Genomic DNA, 23,138 nt, shown 5'->3' with positions numbered 1-23,138 from the left:
TCGTGTGGGCGCTGGGGAGGCTGGACACCTGGCTATTTGGAGCAAAAATAAAGGTGGCCACCGACCATAATCCGCTAACGTTTCTGGCCGGCTCCGCATCCACCAGCCCAAGGCTGATGCGCTGGTCACTTGCGCTACAGAAGTATGAATTAGAGATAGTTCACATAAAAGGCACGGCAAACCGATGTGCAGATGCGCTGTCGCGATTAGATGACGGGGAGGGGGAGTAAAAGACTAATACGGGAAGTGCGCAGCCACGGTGGCTTGGCTAAGTGCTTGTGTGTATAGGCTTGTGTGTGAGTGAATGCCGGTTAGGACGCACGTGCCCAATTCTAGTGTTCCCGGGTGCCGCTGTCGACAGACCTCAAGGTCGACGGCGAAGCTATTTTTGTTGTTTTTACCGCGGATGCATGGTGGACCTGACAGCAGATTTGTGCCCTTCCGTTGTGGATTGCAAGGACCATTCGTGATGTGCTATGTGGTGTGTGCGGGTGGTGTGTGTGTGAAATGTCACGCTGACAACAAGTATCCCCGTGACATTCTTGGTGGGGAGGAGTGGAGTTCGGCATTGTTTGTGCGGACGGCTGCATGCAAGGGTCGCGCGGGGCGGTCAAAAGAGACGCGTGGTTCGACACCAAGACGGCGGCGATTTATAGCCATCGGGGATGGGGGACCCGCGGTCAACGAAGAGCGCGTAAGCGGGGTGACTGTGTGTCGGGCTTCCGCCAGTCGGTTCGCGGAAGCAGTGCCCTGGCCTTGAAGTCAACCCCTCGTCGCTGAACCGCACTATGCCGAGACATTCGCGAACTGTCCAGATGCCCCAACAGAGCGTGGAAGTGCTTTCTTCGGGGAAGTGTGTCTGTTGCGAGGTTGTGAGACAAAAGGGGACTCGTTGCACTGCAGAGGATTTGTGGCAACGGCCTGGACGTATTGGAACTCCCGATAGTGTCACCTTGGAGCCCCGTTGTGTGCACGCTGTGCACACCGCAGTGTGATTGGACGAACGATGGGGCGAGGGGGTTGCTGGGGATGCTTTTAGGTGCGTGCGGGGCCGTTGGAGAGGATTCGGTGGAGATTCGGCTAAGAAAGAAGACCAAAATTCTAACATGTTACTCGTAGTGATGTCCGTGTAAATACTTTCCTTTCTATCGCTTGCCTATTTTATGTTAATAAACAGTTAACCCCATTCCAATCAGCGTCACTGGCTTGCCCACTGTAAGGTGACTTCGCGACATCCATAATATCTTCAAGTTTTCCTCACTGACATCGAGGCGAACATCAACTGAATGCATTGCATTGTTTATGCTCAGTGTGTCGTACAGTGCGGTTTCTGGATTTATTTCACGTCACTGACGTGTCTGATTTAGGTACAGAAGACATCGCATCCACGAAAAGGGTAAAATATCAAGTGCTCTGTGTAAAGTATAATACCGGTGTCACGCGAATACCTTCTATCGCGATCGAGCCCGATCGAGATCGAAGTTCTCGATCGTGATTGACTCCTTTGTGCAAGCTGCGGAAAGGAACCAATCTCGATGGGGTAATTTGATTTCAGTCTGTGGCTCGATCGCGCTCTAAAACGCCCTGTGTGACATTGCAGTTACGCTTCGTTTTTTGTAGTTCATGTCCATTAGATCTTCATGCAAGGGGAATTGTATTATTTATTTCAGGAGGATGGCAATGTGGCACTGTGCTCGAAGGCAAGGTGGCTTAGTATATTCGGTCTATGTTTTAAATTCAAGGATCGCGTTGGTCGGGAAAGGCCGAATCTCAGTGGTGCTTAGTAGTAAATGCCTTTAACACGCTAATATTGCGTACTCTTCCAATATACTTCTACTTTTACGCTATACTAAGTTAAAGCCATCGACAAGATGTCAGACATCACTGCGAAATTCACCCGGTGATCCAGGCGATGAAGAAGGCGAAACTCGTAAAAGGAGATAGCCGAGGGACGTGACGTTTTGGGTGAAACCATTGCGTGGCTGAAGCATATCTGTGGAAGGTCCTGTTCTCTTATGCGGTCGTTGTTATTCTGTACCGTTTAAGAGAGTGATCGCTGGCGACAAAGGCATTTTGGACTGCGTTTATGAAATGAAAGCGCAAAATACTACCGAACCGTAAAAAAATTTGAAGCGCATGTCGCCCAAACTCTATTTTCACAGCAACAGTTAGTAGCGTCCTCTTGAATTCTCTTAAAAGTCAAAGATTCTCTCAAGTTAGAAGAGCTTGCGTGCGTGTATTTCCCCTAAATGGAGGAGCGGGACTTGCTTCTGGTAAATTTACGTCATGGGAACGTGGTCCAGTTCATTTAGTGCACCTGTGACTAGAAAGCTTCAACGAGCCACAAACGTGCGCAAATGCGGATACGACAAAGCCCCTTGTATATACGTTTCAACGTGTCGTCTTCCTGTGCTGGAACTGGTGACTGGACTGTGAAGAAGGTTGGGGTGGAGGGTGAATGCGAGTGGCAGTTTTTTTTTCCCGAGAATGCCTATTTGAACCTAACGTTCCGTTTGTCTTTTAGGCCACACGACGCGGCGTACAAATTAATTTCGAGCACAATTAATTGTGCGAAAGCGAACAACCCGGCTTGAGAATTTCTCCCCTATAGCGTAGTGCACGTCCAATCCTTGTTTGTGTTTAGTGCAACGTTCTACAAATTTTAACCACGCATTGCTGCCGCTCGTCTCAACTGAAAACGAGCGCTGGCAATGCGAGTTTTGCCCAGGTTCGTCGCAGATCTGTAAGAGTCGCCTCGAATATCACGCGCTACTGTGCGTTGAATAATTTTATGTGTAGGTGGCGTGGCATATTTGCGCTTAGAATTTTAAGAGCACCTAGAAGAACGCCGCGTGTCAAAGCTGAACTTATAACTTCTGGTTAGACGCGACCATTACCGGTAAACTTCTCACCCGAGAACAATTCATTAAGGTACTGAGTTCGAAGTAAAAAAAGAAAAAAAAAAGCAGCCAGACCGTAATTTTTTAGCATACTCGAACGCTGCTTTTGGGTTTCTGAAAATGTTCATCTCGCCAGTCTCGTCATGACTGTTACCTTAAACCAACTCCTTTTGGCGCTACACACCAAATGCACGGTGAGCCGGCCTTTATTTAGGATGAATTTGAATGGAAATATCTTGTAAGTTAAACAATTTAGGTTCAGCTTACACAGCTTACACTTTTAAGTTTGGTAGCATCCGTTTGCTGGCTTTCAGCGGTGCCTTAATCAAAAGCTGATCTGCCCTTCGCCCTCCTATACTCCCCCCCCCCCCTCACGATTTTGCATATTCTGATTCTACTTGTACTGACAGAGCTAGTGTGGTGAGTACTCGTGAGCTACGCTGTACCGAGCTCTCAATCATAGTGCTCAACCACACTGTATGACTTATTGCTTTTGATGCACCGCTACCAAAATGTTAACAACAAGCCTAGAAGGTGCAGCCAAGTCGTGGAACTTCGTGGTTCTGCATCTGTGCCAGCTAAAACGGGATGTACACAGCAACAGTTATGAAATACGTGCGTGATGGACAACTTACAGAAGTTGTGCCTCTTGCTATCGCAGAACATAATTCGAAAACTCGCGTGACCCTGTTCTCTGTGTAGCGCATGACGAGGTGACGCATTTCCTGCAGTCGCTGGGGGCTAATGTGGCCGCGACTTAGGCGAAATGTGTTCTGCGAAAATCCGCCATGCGGCGACTGATTCCCTAAAGTGAAAGATGTCATCCACCAATGATATATCGACGTTCCCGGTCGAATGTTCCCGAGCTTCATCCACTCACTAGAGCAAACTTTTCTTCTACTGCAAAGCTTATTCCTTTACGAGAAATCGGCGAATTTTCTCCCTGGATTTATGCCGTGGGCTGGTGTAGGGCAACCTTATTTTATATAACTGCGATTAAGTGGGCATTCTGTTTTTGTCTTTCGTTGCTGTATTTTCGGTTGGTTCAGCGTAGCGATGCTGGAGTTTTGGGCTGGGTGACGAATTTGTCGTTTACAGAGTTCTGCAAGAAGAAAGCCATGGAGATACGGAACGAAGAATTCCTGTGTCCCTGTTTTTCGCACATAACTTTAACAGACGTTTAACCAAGAAGCTTCCACCTATCTTCAATTTGTGGAAATGTTATTGAAAAACGGCGATAACGCCGTAACAAGATGAACCGCTGGGATTATACGCCGAAAAATTTCGAGCATGTGTTCTACCAGGTTTATGCCGACAAGGAACGCCGTCTCAAGTGTTTGCTGCCCAGCCATTTAAGGAATGGGTGAAATTCAACAGAAAAATTTTCGAACCGCTGCCCATTCTGCTATTAGTTCTGTGTTTTATAGCGCATAGCAATTTTGTTTCAATTTTGTTCACTTTAGCGCAGCAAACGACTCCTAGTGTATCTAGAATTCCTCGCGGTATTCGTTCATTTGCGGGGTTTTCCGCGCAAGGCCGCCGACAGTCAGCTAATAATGATCCGCAGAATATTCAAGAGGGGCGAAGCATGAAAGCAGGCGCCGAGACGAGGTCATGCTTTGTTGTTTCTGCCGGTTCCGTTGTTTAAAAGTAATATATTTATCTCAAATGTCCATTGGGATCCAGATGCCGACAATCGTCGCCGAATAGATTTAAAAAGAACAACAAATGAGCACAAGTTCTACCAGTTATTATAAAACGGAATAGTTCTGGCGGTCGCGTTTAAACAAATACAGAGCTTAAGTATAGAGACACAGAGACACCCGTTAAAGGAATTTTTCTCTCCAACAAGGTTCGCAGCGTGATAAAGTAGTCTTTGGCTTCGTCGAGCGACATTATCTGCAGTAGACCTGGCGCGCCAAAGCTCGATCCAGATAAGTCAATTTCAATGAAACCTGTATTACCGGCCACAAGACCCGAATTGGAGGTTAACACTAGTTTTTTTTTTCCCCACTTAGCAACAAGAGAGTAAAATAATAGATCGTACGGTGCCTAGCGAAGGATTCCCGGGAAAGCTAAACCTGCCCTCCTGTTTTCTAGTATCGCAGGCATCGCGTGGAATCACGACGTGTCCTAATTAAGGAAGCATCACGGTCCGCTCTGAGATGACGCAACAGGCAAGTCGGAGCTCAGGACAAACAAGAGAATACGACGGACTGAGATTGCGACCGCATTCCAACAGTACATGCAAACCGATATCAAGCTCGGTGCTCGCTACGTAAGGCGTTTATGCTGAGAATTGGAGGGAAAACACGAGAAAGAGTTAGAAAAACAGAAACAAAGTGGGAGCTGGGGAACATGAACCAGGATTCGCGAGGAAGGCACCGCGTGGAGGACGGGGGTTTCAAGAACACATCCAAACTTGGCTGAGAAGGCCTGCCTGCCGTGCTCGGAGGAGAGGGAGAACGAGGAGGACATGGCAGATGAGAGAGAGAGAGAGAGAGAAAAGCAGTCGAGCCAGAGCTAGACGACATCTTAGAAACAAGCAAAAAAAAAAAAAGAAACTATCCACTCACCAAGGCAAAGCGAAGGGGCGCAAAAACAAGCCGAGGACGAGCGAAAAGGGGGAAATACAAAGAGATAAAGAAATTAGCAAACAAAGAGAGAACGACCAAGGCAGCAGAAGCAGCGAAGGTGGAAAAGCAAGACGAAGAAGAAAAACAAAGTAAGAGAAAGCACTAGAAGAGGATGAAGAGCGAGCGAGCGGGCGAGATAGAAGTGGAGCCAGAGCTGGGGCGAGCAGCAGCAGCAGCGGCATCCAGCCGTCTGAAGCCAGGTGTGGTGACGTCAGCCAGCGACCGGATGACGCGCGCTAATTTTAGCAGGGCGGCGGGCGGGCGGCCGAGTCGTCGCGGGCGCCTTGCAACCTCTTCCGAGCATGCGTGCCGTTAGGCAGGAAGGAGGAGTCCTCCTCGCCCTCCTGGGCACGCGCTCCTCGTCTTCCTCTCCAGGCACCACGTGCGCCAGCGGCGGCGGTGGCGGCGAAGGATGATGTGCGCCGCAGCGGGGGCGAAAGAAAGACGGCTTCGGCAAAGACAACAAAAAGTAAACCGAGGATGAACCAAGGGCCTGCAACACGGGGGTTCGGAGGAGGCTGGGGTTGTGGGGGGTGGAGCGGAGGTTGGGGAGAGGAGGTGAACGAGAGGTGCACGGAGTGCGAACGACGACGCTGCGTTGGGCACGCTTCCAGCTCAACGAGAAGAAGGTAGAACCTTCGAAGCGAACGCTTAAGAGAAAGATCAAGAAGAGCAAAGAGAGGAGGTGATGGCAACGGCAGAGGGTTCAGGGAGGTGCGGGGGGAGTGGAATGCTCTAGAAGCACGCCGTCGGCCCTCCCGCTGCCTATGGTATGTGCTTGCCAATCCTCCCCCCATTCCCTCCGTCCGTCTCCGAGGCGCAGGATCTTTCTGCGACGGTGCAACATGCGGCCCGAGCCTAGGGCCCGCGCAACGCGCACGCTTCACCGGCGTTTTCTGGGATGAAAACATGAAGCGGTGTGTGTGTGTCTGTGCGCGGGGGTGAGGGCGTAAGGGGGGAGGCGAAGGAACGCCCTTAGAAACATTAATGAAACAAAAAAAGAAAGAAAAAGCAGCTGCACTTTATCGCTCGAAGAGCAGGAGGAAACGTACGCGGAGGCGTAAGGAAAGGTTCAGGAGAGGTTATTGACGCTGCGCAGTAGAAGTGTCGAGGCCACGGTTGTTAGCTGCAAGTTTTTTAGATTGACATTAGTAGAGCCAAAGATCTAAAGCATATTTAACCTAGCGGCCTGGACGAGGGGCATCAACGATTTAGGCCAGTTTGTAGGTTTTCTGGAATTTACTGTGGGTTTAGCTGCATGACTGGCTCAGCTACATGTCTGTGCTTTATGAAAACTCTTCTTGCGTCGCTAACACGGTCAAACGTAGAAAGAAAAAGAAAACGTGGCCAACAAACTACATCTCGTTGACATCTTATCCTGAAAAAATGCGAACAGCATCTTCACGGAATGGACAGTAATTCGTAGATGGCGTAGAAGCCAAATACACAGATGTGAATAGGCAACCGCTTTCAGCACGCACGAGAGCTAATAATTAGAGGGCATGCACTCATGTAGCTTCAGCAGACTATCACATTCCTAAACACTCAGTGAGAGGACTGACGAATCAGCCATGTGAACAAAGCCCCCCGCAGACGTCACCTAAAGCTTAACAAACTCCCGAAACCGTTCCACTTGTACATCTTGAGAGACGACAAATTCCAGGAGGCTCTACGTAAGGGCAATCCTTTCCGCGCAGTCGATAAGGTAATCTGATTCAAAAATAAGAGAACTTCGCCTGCTCGCAGCACACAATTTATTGTTTTCGACCTTCGCTGTGGATAGAAAGAAGCAGTGAGGGAGAATGGATTGTGCACGAGCCGGCAATCTCAGCGCTTGCATTATATAACGCTGAAGCTGACGCCCCAACTTGGAAGCGACGACACGTGGCCTCGTGATTGGCGTGGGCATGCGGCTGGAGAAGAAAGGCGGCACAGAAACAGAGTCAAAAATGGACGAGCCAAAAATGCGGAAGGTTGTAAGATGCTGCGTCAACCATCCTAGTGTTAATTTCCGGTGTACACGGCGCACGTTAGGTGTGTTTAGCGGCAAAATGCTTGCTTGTAATGCGTGATGTTTGACTTGCTGGTTCATATTTACAAAGAACTAATCGCGCAAACATGAAACACGCAGCGCAGATGCTTGCTTTTAGCGGTGAACGCGACCTTTTCAGTAAGATTTGCTTTTAGGGAGATATTATTTTTTTATTAGGCGGATGTTTTTCTTTAACCAATTTCCGTTGGCATAAAGAATTGTCGTTGGCAGTTGACTTACATTCTGTCAGTTTGTCTTAATGTGGGCATCGTGTTGCGTGTATCCTTGTGCCTCGAAAGGAACGGAGGAAGGAAGGAAAGACAAAAGCAGAAGGCAGGGAGGTTAACCAGAATAGCGTCCGGTTGGCTACCCTACACCGGGGGAATGGGAAAGGGGAAAACAATGATGACATGGAGAGAGAGGAGGGAAGGAAAGAAGGAAATTAATGGTGAGTTGAAAGAACAGCTCAAACGTAGATCATACTTGAGCGCGGTAAGCGATTCCTCGATCATGCTATATCTCCAGCGCAAGCGCATAAGAATCATTCGGCTGATTGAAAAACCGCACGTATCCTAGTCTGCATGCCCTGAAGCAAGTTCCGTGTACGCAAAATTCATTAATGACATAAGTCTTATGTAATTGTTCTCCCGAAAACGATGCCATGCCGACGGGCAATTTGTATAGGTTTTGTAAGAATGTGATTGAGAATAACACTGCAGGCAGCATGCAATTATTGGACTTTAATATATACGCGGAAGTTTCCGGGAATCGGGAGCTTATGACAAACGCGCATGCGATTGTTAGGCGCAATATAATCACGTATTAATGAAACGCTAGTCCATAAATGGTGATGCTAATAATGTCTAAGAGGAATTTTTAGGCAGTGGGTGCATACATGTCACCGCTTACAGGGCCCTGGTGACGCCTACGGTAGCAGCAGCAGCGCCAAATGCGACATATTCTGACGCTGTGTCCAGTCAAAACAAGCATAGAACTACGGCCCGCTATGCTCTGCCTAGCTGCTGGCGTAAAAGTCTCGGAAGCAGCGTTATCTTCATGAACATGTAATGGCTGCCCCTTAGCATTCCTCTGACGAGAGCAATCACGCAGAACTAGAAGGACCCTAACATATTGTGGTCTAACACAACGTCAATAGGTGCCGCCACCATCAGTGCTGTTTCGCATATGGTTCTGGTAATAACCCTTATTGTCTCCAGTGACGCTGAGCTTCATACCATGGTAACCTACGCCATATTCTATAAAGGCGAACCGGAAAAAGAATACCGACACGTGTATCATATGTTGCTTCATTTCGTTAACTCCTACAACAAATTACACGCCGCAGACCGCTCAGGAACACAGCGTATTTCGCTTTTACCGAACTCGTGCTTCGGCGCATATCTATATTAACACCTTAGTTCTCAGTTCTCGCTCCGAGCAGTTGCTATGAGAAGAGATTTCTGCGTGAACTTACAACTCAACTTCCAGTTATACGCCGCCCGCGCTGAACGACGACTGACGTTCGGTTCGACGAGTTTAAACGCAAGGCGCATAAGTGTGAGACGTCCGACACCGCTAGCTGCTCGTCACTCCTGCCTCCCTTGCATCCGCCTCCACCACCAGGTGCGCATGTAAAGCTCGCTCATTCTCGAACCGCGGTCCGGTGGATGGCAGCACTCTGTCGCGCAAGCACGAAACGCTCCCGGCGCAAGAGCACTTGCACTCCACGCAGTCAAGTTATTCCTTAGTTGGCCCTTAGGAACAACTTATCGAGGTTGAGTCGGAGACGGCACGAAACCGAAGCAAATCGTTAAAGTTGAATGTGTAGACTTAACGCAATGCCAAGCAGTTTATACGGAAACCTTCTCACTCATGTGAACATTGTTTAGGCGAAGACGTTTCCTATGCTATATATCCAAGAAAAGGCAGGAGGTGAACCGACGATGGAGGTCTGCGCAGTGGAAGTTGAAAAGAATAAAATCAAGTGCCTCAGGTCGGCGGGCCAACGTTTCGACAGGTGGACTATAATCATATATGTGGTCTCTACAGTGAGTGTACATCGTTTTGTTTCGTCAGTGTTCACGTGGACATTTCTGGGCAAAAAAAGTAATGGATGCCGTAATCAATGTGCAGGTTCAAGTGCAGAGAACACCATGACATGAACCAGAGCTTTCGACGTTGGATATTTTGAGGGCGAAGACATATATTTTATATGAGGGTCTCGGCCTACAAGCAAAAGGCAGGGAGTTCTCGACTGGATTATGCTGACGATTAACAAACAGCCCACTGTGTAAATACCAGTAATGTTGGGCTTCTAGACATATTTGATTGTAAATTTTGTTTATCATAGCTGCTTAAGCGAGAAATTTACGTACGCGACAGTCGAAAACTGTCTTTCAAGCACGTTCACTTTTTACACCCCGTGATTACAACGTCTTGCTTTTGTGACTGTTGCTTAAGTTTTTCTAAGAGCCTTTAAATGCAAATCAAAACTCGCAAAGCGCTCTTTATGTCCCGATTTCTTTTTTTTTTGTAGCTGCTCCGTAATTTAGAGTAACTTTCACAAGCATCACTCTACCTATGCTCCTCTTCGCCTAAATGAGATTCCTTTTGTGTCAGAACCGCATCGTCGCAGAATGTCGACGCATGGCGCCGGAACCGAAAATTGCGGTGCTTAGGTGCGTATATCAACATGTTAGGGGGCGCAGTCTCCGCATTCGCAGCGGGGGTGCCCTTGAGTTCGCTCGATTTCAACACCCCAGGGCAACTTACGCTTTTGATTGTATTTATTTATTTTGTATTGTTTTTCGGATCGTACTTCTGTGCAGCGGGCCGAGCGGTTGAGCGAGAAAGCGTAGTTTCCTTCAGCACAGTGCAGCAGACCATTTCACGGTGACAGCCAGGCTTATCCTGCAAGGCGCAGAAGCTGCGCCACTAAACAAGAAAGCAAGCAAGCAGAGAGAGAGACAGAGAGAGTATTCACAACAGCTGAAGAGCGAAGTAAGCAGCGAAGGAAAGAGAAGCATTAGCGGACTCGAGGAGGAGGAAGGGGAGAAGGTAAGACCGACGAGCGACGGCGGGTCCAGGGCGCCGCACCAACAGCGCCGCGCCTTGGCGCTGGCAGCGGTCCCAAAAGGCGACCGCCGGGCGACGCGCGAACGGGCCAGCAAAACGCAAAGAGAATCGCACACACGCGCAAACGCAGCCGAACGCCGTCAGCCGCAGACAAACAAGACACGGCGTCCGGAGCGGGACCAATCCAAGTGCGAAGGATGGCTGCCGCTGCAGGAGGCAGCAGGGGAGGAGGTGCGTGGGCGCCTCGTACTCGAGCGATCGGGAGCCAGAGGCGCACTTCTGGAAGGCGGCGGAAAAGCGCTCACTGCGGAAGGGGGAGAGAGGCGCGCGAGAAGACAGCGGCGGACGGGAGCAGCAGGAGGAGGGAGTCGCGCGCGTGCAGAGATCGTGTTACCTAGACGACCGCGCCTCTCGGACCTCGCAACCGGTGGCGCGGCCACCGGAGAAAGACGGGACGCCGTGCAAATAAACAACGGGCAGCGGAGCAAGAGCGGAGCACAGAGCAACGAAAACCCCTTGTTACGCACCGCGAGGATGTTGTAACTGTCGTGTTTATTATCGCCCAGCAAGCACCTCACTTGCATGCATTCCTCGCAGTCTTTCTTTTCACTTCCTAGAAAAGGACCCGGAGAAGGCATGAACGGTCGATTCATCAGCGCAATCTAGCGCCACGCGGTATACGCAACAAGTGGCTAGCTTTTGCAAATGCGCGACGGAAGAATGTCTGCACGGCAGCAGATCGTTCTGGCAGGGTGCGGGAATGCAAGATTTTAGCGTAGCATTACAGGTACTGTCACTGAAGATATGACAGCGCGACGCATAGTGGACAGAGAAGTGCCGACACGTACAAGTGCTGCGTCGCTTACCCCTTACTATCGACGTTTCTTCCAAACGCCGAATGCGCAAAGATAACGTGCGAGTGCAGGTGCGGTGACGTCATGCTAAACCGTCCGAGCGAACGAAGACTGCTTCACCGAAACCTATAGGGTAACGGAGACCTCGGCTGGTAACATCATGGTAAAGCGTTCGAGCGAATAAAGGCTGCAACACCTAAACATGTAGGCTAACGGCAGTAGTGGAACGGTAATGTCATGGTAAAGCGTTCAAGCGAACGAAGAGTGCAAGACCTAAACCTATAGGGTAACGTAAACCTTGACTAGTAACATCATGGTAAAGCGTTCGAGAGAATGAAGGCTGCAACATTTAAACCTGTAGGCTAACGGAAGCAGTGGAGCGGTAACGTCGTGGTAAAGCGTCCGAGCGAACAAAAACTGCAATGCTGCCAAAAAAGATGTGGTCTTTGCCTCATAGCATACGCGCATTACGTAAAGCCTGAGGCGTGTGCATGAAAAAAGTTGAGGGAAAGATTTTCGTTCACGCCTGGTAGCTTTCAAGGTTGGCGTTCCAGATAAGATACCCCGCCAATTTCTCTAGTACCAGATTTTATAATAAAGTAAGGAAGTGAAAATAATGTGCCACATTTGGTAATTGCCTGCACAAACGCTTCGCACCCGCCTTTTGTGTTGCAGCGCATGGGAACTCAAGTTGGATCAAAACTCGAACGTCATTGAATCCCGTACAACACGTTTATTCGCGGCGAGCGTATATAAAGCGTCGTTATATTCTAAATAGGTTCTGGTCACAATGTCACCTGAATTTTTCTTTTTTTTTTTTCGGAAGCCCCGATCATAAATTCACAATATGCCTGATGAATTCAAGAGGCTCGGTTTCTATTTTCACCCATCTTTGCAGCAGTGCGTCACGAATGCTCAACTGCTCAATCAACTGCTCACACGTTTCTTTGACATGCAAATCACGCAACGTCATCGTATCCTCGTCAACGCACGACGTGATATGAGTCTACTAAGAGGTGAATTTTCATTTTATGCTAGAAGGCGGGATGTCATACATCTAGCATATTTATCTCAATTACCCTACGCAGAAGAAATTCAGAAAGTGTGGATTATGAACTAGAATAACGTTGCCGCAAACGCAAGCATAAACGACTCGCTATGAATGAAGAGGTCCTTATACCCTCTAATGCACCCACTATTGCGCATGATGCGCGCGCTGTTACGACAACAACAAAACAGTGTGAACGGAAGGCCGGTAAATATAAAAGAAAGAAAGAAGAAGCGAGTCGAGATTGGCAAGATGGCCAACCTTCATTTGCCGCAGCCAAAAGAAAAAAGAAAAGAGAGAGAAAAGCACGACCCCAAAGCTAACAGCCGAGAACGCGTGTTGCAGCGTAAGCGCGAGCGCGATATACGCGGAACCGTTACACGATGCGTTTTACTGCGCGCGCTCACGAGGAAAACTTCTCTTTAGCACGGGCGAAGAGCGCGCAAAGCGGGCGCGGTAGATTTCGGCTCAGCTTGGCTCCGCCGGCGAGCTCAATTCACGCTGCGCTTGCTCGTCGCGAAGACGAGCGTTCGCTTTCGCCGCTGTATGTGACGACTCCTCGCCGGCCGCCGTCGGCAAACACTGCGGACATATCACGTTGCGTGTCCTCCAACGAGCATACACAGAAGCACACGCACGCACACACCAAGGAAAGAAGAAAACGAGCATCGACGAAGTGGGAGAAAAGCAAACGTTAGCTTTGTATCGTTCCCGTTTCTTTTTCTGTTTTGTCACACGCTCTCGGGTGCTGCCATCGCTCTCGAGTCCCCTCGTAATGAGATTGCGTTACCGATGTAGAGCATAAAATAAAATCAATGCGGCGGCGCCTCTTTAAGACCTTGTCGGACAGTCGCGCCAAAGGCTGCCGCACGCACTGACTTCCCAAGGGCGATGGTTCCGGCTTAGATACGCTCACTTGTGTACGTTTCTATTGCGATAGCAATTATATGGACACTCCAGATGCATTTCCACCATTGGCGTTGGCGTCGGCGTCGCCGTGACGTTCAGTATAAAGCGCAAGTGCGATAACATCGCACATATGCTGTATGTGTAAGAAAGCGTGCGAAGGTTAGCCGACGATGGTGGCTCAATCTCGCGCGCGCAAGGGAGGAAAGCGGGGAGGTAAAGCGCCGTCTTCCATCGCGCGCAGGGAACCAAGGGCGGGCGAGGGGGGAGGGGTTCTACTTCAGCGACGGCCGCGTGGGCCCTATGTTGAAAGCGATATGCGATGGCGAGAGAGTGCGCCGAGTGCTGATAGCTTCGTGTGCGCCGTGTTGTCGCCGTTTAGTTCGCATTTGAAGCAAAAGGTCAAGCAAAAGCTAAGGTCACGGCTAAGGTCAAGTCGCTCGCTGCTGCTTGCGCGCTTCGTCACTCCAGCGTTTTGACAGCGAGTGTCCGCGGTCATAGAGTGAGATGTGTTCATGTTTGCTTGTGGGCGCGCGTGACAGCAGACTTGTTAATTCAGTTAGTAAGCGAATGTTTACAAGTTTATACGGCCGATAAACCTACTATCATTGCTTCGTACAGCTGTCTACTAATTCGCTGTCGCAACCGATGCTTCGCCTTTCCTCGGAAACTGCGACTTTCTTAATGTTATCTATTATTAAACCGTGATTTACCAAAGGCAACACCTGTCACTTTGGCTGGCGTTATAATTTATTTTTCTGTTTCTAATATAAATCTGCAAACAGCAGTTCGCACTACGAGCTATTGGTTCGAGCTGTACTTGCTTCCTTGCCACTATCCTAACCGTTCCAGATTGAAGGGCGCATGGAGGGAGGAGATTGAAGAGAGGCAAGGAGAGACTGGGGATCGAAAACGACTGCTGTCTTTTGCGATGGCCGCCGACCGCCACATTAATGAGCAAAAGAAAATTATACGATTCATACCCACAACTTCATGCAACAACTTTCCGACAGTTTCCCACACGTTGCAATAGCAGTAGCGGACATCTTTCCGACGCTCAGTCCGGCCGATCGGATGCTTTGGATGTACTATTGCGCTCAATATTAACTGCAACAAGGGAGTACACCTGCCATTATTCTTTCGCTAAGAAAAAGGCGAGGTGTATACGCCCGTAATAATTCTTGCAAACGAGTGTGCTACCAGTAATTGAGACTGCGTTTAGTTCACAAATATCTCGTGTGTCGGCGCCGCCATGGAGCCTCAGACCTGCTTGGACCACGCGCTCCGGTGCTGCAACTCATATTGATCGCGATAGTACATACGTGTGTTCTCCACCGCGCAAGACTGATCCACCAGTAGCCGTGCCTGCATAGCTACCTTGTTGCAAACAGGAGACGCATGGTGGTGCAAGAAGGTGATGAAGCACAATGCCTCTAAATAATTAATGAAGCAATGGAACTGATGTAGCATATACTACACATTTTTGGACGCGTCTCTGTTGCGTGTAAACGAATACGAAACGCATGAGTCAGTTTGCTTACATTTCGTTTTCAACGTCGCGCCTAAGCGTGAAGTCGGCGACCATGCTTTTCGTTTTTGCATGTTTTTGCAATCTCCTCTTTTTTAATTATTTTCATAATCACTCATAGCACCTTAGCCACATTAGGTGTTAAATAGAGTAGCGGTCATGCTGATCGATGACGATAGCACAAGGCAAGACTAGCGCAATGAAGGAAACCGGACGGTCGCTACTTCTTGCGCAATACCGTCCTCATAAGGATTCATTACCAACAAGCCCGGTTGCCTGTCTCTTATTAGCAGGCATGCTTCCAATCTTGCCACCTGATCCCCTAGCTAAATATATCTAGCTTAATTACAAGTACCGCGCGTAGTTTACGTCTGCAGCGATCTTGAATACGGCAATTAGTTTGGTTCTACCTGTGTCTGAAGAAGGGAACAGTGCAACAAAGAAAGAGAGGATCTGGCTGTATTCAAAGGCCAAGAACACTAAACACGCTGCGAGCACATTGTAATATATAGGCCGTGCCGGAGCAAAACAACCAAGAAAATAAGAACATTGAGAAGTTCCGCGACGCCTAAAAGAGCTCACGAAATTGTGAAACCAGCAACACGCGGCAGTCACCCTTCTCGCTAGGCTTGTCCTAAATAACCGGTCTTCTCGCCAGAAGCTTGAAACATAAGCCTCTTACCAGCGGCAAGCTTAAAACGCCTCCCCTGTGACGTAGTTAAACTAAGTGCAAGTGCCGCACGGATGGTGGCTTCGCAAGCAACGCCACTGGCTCAGTCTTTCTAGCGTTGCCTGCCTCGAGGACGTGCATTCTCTCTTAGAAAGGGCTCAGCTCCTTAAGGCCCCTGGCTTCAAACCTAGTGATTTCGCTTCTCCAAATGTTTGCCCGTTGGCGTGGCCACCTTTATTCGGGGAACGGGGACGGACGAAGGAAAAAGAAAGCTTTAAAGGGTAAACTGCGTGTCGACCGCAATGACACGCAGTTTACCCTTTAAAGCTTTTTTTTCCCCTTTGTCCTTTGTCGAATGCCTCGGGAGTCATCCGCGCGTGCACAAAACGGGCCGATAAGGATCCTCGTTGACGAGAGTAACAGGTAAACACGAGCCCACGCGATACGCGAGGGCAGGAAAGAAAGAGAGAGAGAGAACGCACGGATACGCACACCGGGACAGCCCCGGCCGCTCACTTGCATGCGGGAGTGCGATCGAGACTTTCCCTTACAGCGGCCTCTTTCTCCCTTCCGTGCCGCGCCCTTCTCCCGCATGAGACTCTCCCCCTCCTCCTTTGCACGCAGCTCCATCACCCGTTGCAGCTGTAGCGCTGAGCAAATGCATCGAAACGATATTGAGGGCGGCTTCAATCGATTGCGCCGAACAAACAGCTTCTTTCTCAAAACAAAAGCGAGCGCCGAAAAGAAAGAAAACGGAAAGAGAGGAACGACGAGAGAAGGGGCTTTCGAGAGTTACAAAACTAAACGACAAACAATGGCTCTCGTGTACTGAAGGCGTACAGGTAGTACACACATTGGCGCCCATTGTGCCGAGCGCGGAGACAAGCCAAACAAACTGCATAAAGGGCGATTGAACAAAAAAAAAAATAAAGAGAAGGGAAACATAGAGGAAGGTACACAGGAAAAAGAGGTAGACATTGAGGAGAAAGGGAATAAAGGAACGGCGTCGGCCAGTGGCACTGGCTAATGGTTCTCTGCCGAGATCAGCGTTTGTATCCGCCCGTCGCACGCGGAGGTTGTCATCGGAGGGCAAGCGATAAGCGACGGTTCCCGGCGGACGGTCTCCTCCTGTTTGCGCAGCGCTTCGAGGGTGTGGTTCCCTCGCAATGGGGGAAGAGAGAGGGAAAAAGAGCAATACGCGGGGAGGGGCGCGACATGCGAGATGGACTGAAGGCCACCGCCATTATGTGTGCGCGTGCGCCATGCGTTGCACTGTGGCCCGGACCACACGCGACATCGGTGAGGGCGCCAGTCAATGTGCAATCGCGAACGCATGCAGTAGAATTTAACGGCTATTGACGCCTATGCGGTGGAGCTAAAGAGAATGTTGGACCGATAGCACTAGGTGTTGTAACCAGATAGTGAACGCACCAGGTGTTTGTAACAGCTCGAAACGCGCGCGCGCGCGCGCACACACACACACACACACACACACACACACACACACACACACACACACACACACACACACACACACACACACACACACACACACACACACACACACACACACACACACACACACACACACACACACACACACACACACGCGCGCGCGCGCGCGCATACAGACTCACGCACGAACACATATACGCACGCACGCGCGTTTTGAAGTCGTCACGTCACATTATAAGCACGTTCAGCGGCCCGCGTTTTTGAGCTCAGTGCGTAATCTTAGACTGCAGCGGTTCGCGCATGCGAAGCAGGCGGGAATTGCAGAATATTTACAACTTCACCGTGAATTGCGTAATTGTGAAAAGTAGATGAAACTCGGCGTAATGTTAGAGCCTTTTTAGCGGCTAATTGTCGTATAACTTGTTTCGGGATAGTTTTGATAAAACAAGAGTTTACAGCCGTTTTCTCTAACCATACTTTTCTGTAACCAGCCGTTTTGTATAACCATAGATGGCCATGTACTGGCAGTAGCCGGGAATTCTGTAACGTTTACAACTTCACAGTGAACTAACTAATTATGACAAGTAAGTCAAACTCGGCGTAATGATAGAGTCGTCTTAGCGGCCAATTTCAGTATAATTTTTTTTCCAAGATACCTTTGTTAGGTTGAGAGCTACCGAGCACTCGCGAGAAACTGGAGTCGAACATTTTTTTCGTGTTGATGCGAAGCGTATAGCGAACGGACATCGACCACCGCCGGGGGGTAGCTATATACAGCTGCGCTGTAAAATCGGATCTTGAGTTTTGTGGGGGAGTGCTCGTGCTCGTGCTGGTGCTTGCGCTTGTGCTTGTACATGTAAACCATCGTCATGTAAATTTGTAAATAAACTCCTTTTCTCATTTCTTCGACGTCGCCTCGGACTTCTGGATCGCCCGGCAGTCGGCACGTCACCAGCCACGGAACCGCGATGGCCACTCGGACATCGAACCGCCACAATGTCGATCGACCAAAGTCCATTGTCATCTCCCGAACCACCATGGCTTGATGTAACAGGCTCAGTATGTTACTGGCGCACTGTCTACTACGAAAATACTGACTAACACGGCGGGCTTTATTACATATTGAACAGCTGAAGTGCATGGAATGGGAAGCCTCTATGAATATATATGGCTGATCGTAGCACAACCTGCCACAGTTGTCAGTCAGTTTGTCCCTTGAAATGAAGCCTCGGCCGTGAACTGTGGTACCACTTCATGGAGTTTCCCGAACGAAATCACATCGCTTAGTATGAGCAATGCCAGGTTGAGAGCAGAAAGTGCGCAAGAAGTCAACAGAATAAAATAAAGAAAAGAAAAAAAATTGAAAATAAAGAAACGACACGCCTTTCCACAGAAGTTATGGTGTAGCACGATAAATCATAGTGCCATACGCAAAAGTTCAGCTACCGAGTCTTAGATGTTTCTTGTGATAGCATTTCCCTTGAGCACTAGCGCTGATCCGTCGGTTGAAAAAGCTTGAAGGCTGTCTTTTAACTACCTGCTTCAAGTGAGCCCACAAAAATGTACTAGTTCGAATTCTTGCTCGTGACTGCCGCGGCTGACTTTTCATTGCTGTGACAAAGTGCAACAAAGTGGGCGCTATATGTAGAGCATTTCAAACTGTACTGATTGTTCCACGCTGGCACATTCGACGCCAAAAGAAACGATCAGACGCAGCGATTACCCGCCAAGTCTGAGAGGCTTACACCGCCTGCATCATCAGCATCATTATCATCATCATCATCGTCGTCGTCGTCGTCATCATCATCATCATCGGGAACGATGGGTTTTGAGAAACGCATAATTAATCCAAGGATGCTTCAAAAACGCGAATTTTCTCAAAAAAAAGTGAACGTGCCTGCTTGTGGTGGCACAAGGTAGACGCAGTTATTAGTTTTTACACGACTTCTGTTTCTTATTTTTTATCTGCAGCTTGTAAAATCGCAAACGCTTGTATCACGTGTGTTTGTTACTGTCCTTATTTTGACTTAATGCGTCTGTATTTATGTATTTTGTGGAAGTAATACCAAGAAGTCTGTATCCGCCTTATACCCTGGGGCTCTTTCCTTATATTCATACCTTATGTCCCGCCTATGATAACATACCATATACCATAAATATTACGGCTGCGGAACTTGCGGCTCTGCGCAGTGCACTTGAATTTATTGGCACAGAGAGTCCTGGTATATGGGCCATGTTTACCGACTCGAGACCGGCTTAACACTCATTTCTCCGACGTGGAGCTTGCGAACAGCTAACGTACGAAATCGCCAAACTTCACCACGACGTCAAACAAAAATGCTATGAAATTCTTTTCATGTGGCTACCTGGCCATTGCGGGGCCAGTGGAAATGATCACGCAGGCAAAGCTGCCCGAGAGTCACGTCAAAAACACAGCGTTCCCATTCCTCTTTCCATGACAGATGCTGCACCGCAGCTACGTCACCTGGCACGCAAGCTCTTTTTAAACGAGTGGAACATCCCAAATATAAGGCACACCAGGTTTACTAACTGAACCCTTCGCTCCAACTCCGACCTCCACCCGGGCTTCACCGTCGTGAGGCATCACTTCTATACCGGCTGCGGTTGGCAGTGGCTTTCACGAAGGCCTACACTACATTGATTGAAATGACCGACAGCGCTGCGCGCGACGTCTGCTGGCAGTGAAGAGAACATCGAACGTTTATTGTTCCACTATCGTCAATTTCAGTCGCAAAGACAAACGCGATCCATCGCGTTGCGACGACTGGACAGTCGGTCATTGTCCGTGCAGAGGCTACTCGAAGGCCGTCCGCATTGCTCGTCGACCTACAAGGCTGTGAAGGCACGTTATGTGTTTTTTGGGGACGATAGGCCTTTGTGAGTGTCTGTGACTTGGTAGGGCCCTCCGCGCGCGGGCGCGAACTCACCGCGTCTTTCGTTCCCTCCGTCCTCCTCTCTCTATCTCATCCTTCTATTTCCTTTTTCCCGTCCTCCAGTGTAGGGTTGACAACTAGATGTATTTCTGGTTAACAATCCCTTCCTTCTCCCTTTCTTTCCTCTTCCTCCTCATATGAATAAATAAGCTGAAACTGAAGTCTGTTCTTTCGCAAGGAACGCGACATACCGTGCCAGGTTCGCATTATGGACTGTGTATATTTGTGTGTGTTAGGGGGAAGGGAGGGGCGGCTAGGTTGTAGAAATGGGAAGAGTTAAAAGTTCCGAGACAAGGGGGGGGGGGAGGAGGAGGGGTGGCTCCTGGTTGCGCGGCGACATAAAGAAAAGGCATGTTCTTCTTCTTCTTCTTCCTTCTATATAAATTCACGAAGGATGAATCAGTCATAAGCAGCTAAGAATTCGCCTTTTGCCTTGTCCGTGTTCTTTTTTTCGTCCATGCTTGAAACAGGAGTATGATTACAATGCTGTTCCACAGGCTTAAATAAAAATACATGCACCGATCGGTTGAACAATACGGAAGCAACCCTTACGTGCATGCTTGCGTCTCGAAAAATGAAAGTTTCTTCACTCACCGTTCTCGTTGTCGCTCGTACAGAGAAGGTGTGGTGGCAGAGAAGGAAAGCGAGGAGGAACTGGGCCCGCACGTACTCCGGGGGGTCAGCCACGAGGGGACAGGAGTCCAACCAGCAGTACTGCGGAGACATAAGACATAAGCACGTTCGTACCTTCTACGAGTGCAGCAAAGTCAGAATGCAAGAAAGCTAGCGGGCGCCTGGGGGCAATGGTACAGCTCCATAGGTGATATGACATAGCACTAAGTATAGCGTTAGTGACACAATCAAGGACATTATAACGTAAAACTATTCCAGTATGTTTTTATTCCAATTTGCTGACCTCAACTTTGCGTAACCGCCGACGCAAGCATCGGGCGGTCACCCACCTGGTTATCTCAACAGACCAATCAAGCGCTCTCCTCGTTCCTAGGAGCTCACTTTTGCTTGCTTGAAAAACGAATAACATTGCCTACACTGAGCGGCTTGTCTTATCTAATTGGCTGACAAGAGCCGAGGAGCACGCTCAAGTGGAGAGGGATTCGATGGGGCCGAGCCACTGCACTGAAAATCGATAACCGGATGTAAGAGGGTGGTGCCGGCGTCTTTGACTGGTCCGCTTTCCCTTACTTAGCTTGCGGTGGCTGGTGGAAAATCGCGGCGGCACGCAACGGAAGCTTAAGAATGACGCTAAAACGTATCCTCAGTTAATAATAGTTGGGATAACGAGATCATAAACGTGACTAAAGTGCTTGAAAACGTTACACGGCCAGACAAAAAGCTTTATTATACGCAAATAAACTCATGCTCTCCGGCAGGTACGGGTAGCCAGTGCCTGAGCAATCGGCGGCAGCCATATTTTATTCCTTTCGGAACGGGGAAACCTGTGGCTATTCAGAAGAAAATTCAGTTTTGTTCGGCATATGATTGCATCTTTAACGCGCACACGTCACTTTGACGCGGTGAGTTGTGGTTTTGTGACGTCGCGTGACAGGCAGGTGAACTGGGTGCAGCCAGAAAACTTTTGACCAATAGCTGATGGCTAATGACGAAAAGGCGTCGAGTCAGAAGTAACAATGTTTATTTTGTTCGGTCAAATCATGCATAATCAGTGTGCACGCGTCATATCAGATGGGGAGCTATCGCGCTTTTCGTGACGTCGCGTGACAGACAGGTGAACTGGGGGTGGTCCAAAAAAGTGTTTGACCAATCGCCCAGGCCTGATTACAGAATTGTAATAGAAAAGTTTGGAATAGTTTTACGTTATAGCGCCCTTCTATACTGTTCTCGTCTATTTAGAATGAATATCCAGACTATTTTCTTCCGCCCATGTATTCAATGCATCTAGTGTTCTACTAACTTTCTCTTCGATATAACTTTCTGTTTTCTCGGATATGAACACTGAAGCATCATCAGCGTAGGATACAAGTTTATTGTGGTTTGCCCCAACGTACAATACCATTTAGATAAATTAAAAACAAAAGCGGCCCCAAAATACCTCCCTTAGGGACTCCTGCACTAATATTTTGTATTGAAGACAGTGATTTTTTTTGAAATACCTATCTATTCCTGCAATTTTTTTATACAATCTGTTCATCTAAGCCGCTGTTGTTCCTGGCTGTACTTTCCTTCCATTGACATCTATTACGTTCATTTAATGATTGACCTGTCATCCATTGTACGCGTTACCCGCTGCGGTAGCTTAGCGGCTGTGGCGTTGCGCTGTGCACCCGAGGTCACGGGTTCTATGCCGGGTACGCCAGCCGCATTTCGAGGGGGCGCGAAATGCAGAGACGTTCGCACGCTTAGATTTAGGTGCATGCTAAAAATCCCTGGGTGGTCGAAATTAATCCGGAGTTTCCAACTACGGTGTGCCTCACAATCGTACCATGGTTTTGGCAATTAAAACGCTAGAATTTAATTATATTTTGTCTTAAGAATTACGTGATCAGCCCGATTCCGCATCGCCATTCTAACTGCGCTTACTCTGGCTGTGCTATAGGTCTTCCTATATCTTAATGCTGCGCATAACCGCATCGATCGTTTCGACAGGTAGCTATACTTCCAAAATGCAATGGTGGTATGCCTTTCTAGTCGAGGGTATCAGTGAGGTGCCGTTCAAGTCGGTTCGAGATTGCCCGCCAAATACATTTCATGCGTGCGCCTGCTGTATGCAGACATGTTGTCGAAGTTTATAGATGGCGCAAGTGGAAAGGGGGAGTGTGGACTTCAGGCCGACGGCACACAGCTCTCACTTTCTGCTCGCGTATACCTGGGAAATAGCGGGCCATAGGGCGATCCCTCAGCCCAAATATTTATGAGACCGTGCCGACGCACTTATTATTCATGCGTACGTCAGCGAACCACTGAAGCCGTCTATTGGGCTTCTCAATAATTCACTCGAGAAGAGATGCCCCGGCTATCATCGCCAAATAGGTGACACCCGTTTGGCCGAAGGTCAACCGCTGCCGCCGCAGATATCGACTATACAGGCCGCCGTGAGCTGC

General features: G+C 48.9%; 2 protein-coding genes across 2 annotated transcripts in view; one reads left to right on the top strand and one right to left on the bottom strand.

Annotated features, from left to right (window-relative positions):
- LOC142570331 (uncharacterized) overlaps nt 1-23,138 on the top strand; it is a 74,304-nt gene that overhangs the window by 14,751 nt on the left and 36,415 nt on the right. The window lies entirely within an intron of this gene.
- Mef2 (myocyte enhancer factor 2) overlaps nt 1-23,138 on the bottom strand; it is a 358,675-nt gene that overhangs the window by 304,106 nt on the left and 31,431 nt on the right. The window contains exon 2 of the mRNA XM_075680718.1: nt 20,653-20,772. The gene's annotated coding sequence lies outside the window, so the exon portion shown is untranslated. The remainder of the gene's footprint in view (nt 1-20,652; nt 20,773-23,138) is intronic.

The sequence above is a fragment of the Dermacentor variabilis genome, chromosome 2, assembly GCF_050947875.1.
Source record: "Dermacentor variabilis isolate Ectoservices chromosome 2, ASM5094787v1, whole genome shotgun sequence".
NCBI classification, from domain to species: domain Eukaryota; kingdom Metazoa; phylum Arthropoda; class Arachnida; order Ixodida; family Ixodidae; genus Dermacentor; species Dermacentor variabilis.
Note: the sequence above shows the minus strand (reverse complement) of the source record. Positions and strands in the feature narration are given on the sequence as shown.